This window comes from Arachis ipaensis, chromosome B03 (genome assembly GCF_000816755.2).
Source record: "Arachis ipaensis cultivar K30076 chromosome B03, Araip1.1, whole genome shotgun sequence".
In the NCBI taxonomy this organism is placed as follows: Eukaryota; Viridiplantae; Streptophyta; class Magnoliopsida; order Fabales; family Fabaceae; genus Arachis; species Arachis ipaensis.
Window position 1 is genome coordinate 34,391,178 of NC_029787.2, and position 2,530 is coordinate 34,393,707.

A 2,530-nucleotide genomic window follows, 5' to 3' on the forward strand; every position below is an offset into this window, starting at 1 on the left:
TTTAATTTTTAGAATTTAGAATTTAGCATTAGAATTTTAACATTTAAAACTTAAAATTTATACTCTAAAAATAGAATTTAAAATTTAAGACTTAAAAAATTTAGAAAATTTGTTTTCAAGGACTATGAAGAATATTTAATTATTAAAAAGGATCTTTTTATGTTAAAATTATTAATTATGCTACATGTACACCAATTTCAACCACCACCGTATATAAATACATACACAAATAAAACAATTAAAAAATTGAAAAACAAATACCACTCTTACTGATAATACGCGTTCCACCTCACTTCCACCTAGGGATGTCAACAGGACAGGGCGGGGGCGGGGGATGCCTCCCTACTCCCCATCCCCGTCCTCAGATTTGCTCCTCATCCCCGTCTCCATTTCCTGTCGTGGGGGAATATTGCTCCCCATCCCATTCTCCACGGGGCCCCATTTTCCGCGGGGACCCCATTCCCCATCTATCTGATAGTTCTAACTAATTATTAATTTTCATATGATTAGATCTGCAAGTATCTATTATATACAAAAACAGTAAGATTTTATATAAAAAGTCTAAATGACACGATGGTGACTTCTTTCGAAATGAAGCAGTGGGGGGACGCAACGACGAGTCAAAGGACAAAGTAGTAGACGAGGTGGGAGACACGGCAACAGAGAGGAGAACGGACACGACGGCAGAGTTACGAAAAGGACCGCCACAAATAGAAAGCACGACGCAGTGAGGGTGATGGCATGGTGAGGTGTGACGACGCGGTGAGAAGGGAGAGTGGCGAGGGGGTGGCTGCAGAGAGGTTGGATGGAGTATGAACAGCGTTAGGGATCTCTGAATTGAAAAAAGTAGGGACGGGGAATAGCGGGGACGGGGCGGGGATCCCCGTTCGGGTCCCCGCACTTGCCTCGGGAGAATTTTGTCCCCCATCTCCATCCCCGGGGATCCCCGTTCGGGTTCCCGCACTTGCCTCGGGAGAATTTTGTCCCCCATCTCCATCCTCGCGGAAAAAATTTTCCACAGTCAGATCCCCATTTGGGGCAGTCCCCGTAGGGATTCCCGCGTCTCGGGAAGTTTTTCCATCCCTACTTTCATCAATTTCAGTTACACAAGCCAAAATCACCTCCTTTTTTTCTTCTGTCTCATACGCGATTCTCTCCTCTTTCTCTTTGTTTCAGGCACGATTCTTAGCCACATTTTTTCCCACACTTCTTCAACCAATTTTTGCTACTTCTTTTCTCATTTTCTATCCTCTACCACAGAGACCCTAATCTCCCCGTAAATTGGCTGACCTGGTGTCTCGAGAAGTCCCCAACGAAGTCGTAGATTAGCCGTCTGAGAGATGTATAATTCAAGCTGGTGGTTCAATGCTTTCCACTGAAGTATTCACATGAACCCAAGTAGACATGGGTGTTTGTCAGGCACGTTTGTCTCAGTATGATGAACATAGCTGATTGTCACTGATCATCCTATTCACCATGTTGAAGTACGAATATACATCTTAGAATTAATCACACACGGATCGAAGAGAAACAGTAATACTTTTATTAATTCATAGGACTCAGCAGGGCTCCTCCCCTCAAATTAGGAGGTTTAGAAACTCATACTGAAAAGAAATACAATGGTAAACGTGTAAAGTATGGTAAAGATGGTCAAAAGTGTTTGAATAACATAAATCTAATCCCTTAAACAATGACTAGTAAGGGTAAAACAATCTTTTTAGTGCTAAAATCCACTTTTGGGGCCCACTTGGTGAGTGCTTAGGCTGAACTTTGATGAGATCCACGTGCTATGAGGCCTCTAGGACGTGAAATGCTAGCTAGGGGGTCCTCTCTGGGCGTTTGGACGCTGGGCTCTGCTCCTTGGGCATTGGACGCCTGGAAGGGGGCAGGAGGCTGGCATTGGACGCCAATTTTGGGCCTTCTAATCTGAAGCAAAGTATGAACTATTATAAATTTCTGGAAAGCTCTGGAAGTCAACTTTTTATAGCCGTTGAGAACGCTCCATTTGGACTTCTGTAACTCTAGAAAAACTCTTCCGAGTGCAAGGAGGTCAGATTTAGACAGCATCTGCAGTGCTTTCTCTGTCTCTGAATCAGACTTTGCTCCAGCTCCTCAATTTTAGCTAGAAATTACCTGAAATTGTACAAAAACACATAAACTCAAAGTAGAATCAAAAAATGTGAATTTAACACTAAAATCTGTAAAAACTTAATAAAAACTAAACAAAACATACTAAAAACTACATGAAAACTATGCCAAAAAGCGTATAAAATATCCGCTCATCAGGAGGGTTTGAGGCTTTTGGTTGCAAGGAAGGGAGGAAAAAGAATAGCAAAAAGAAGAGGGAACAGTTTAAGTGGGTGAGGAGTAAAATTAAGAGAAAAAATGGTTCGTGATTTTACATTACCTCAAGAATATATTATTGAATATCTGGATCATACTCAATGGACGAGTATTTTTTTATATTTTTATGATGAATAAATTTATTTATTTGTATTCTATTTATTTATATTTTAACTGTTAGTTTTAT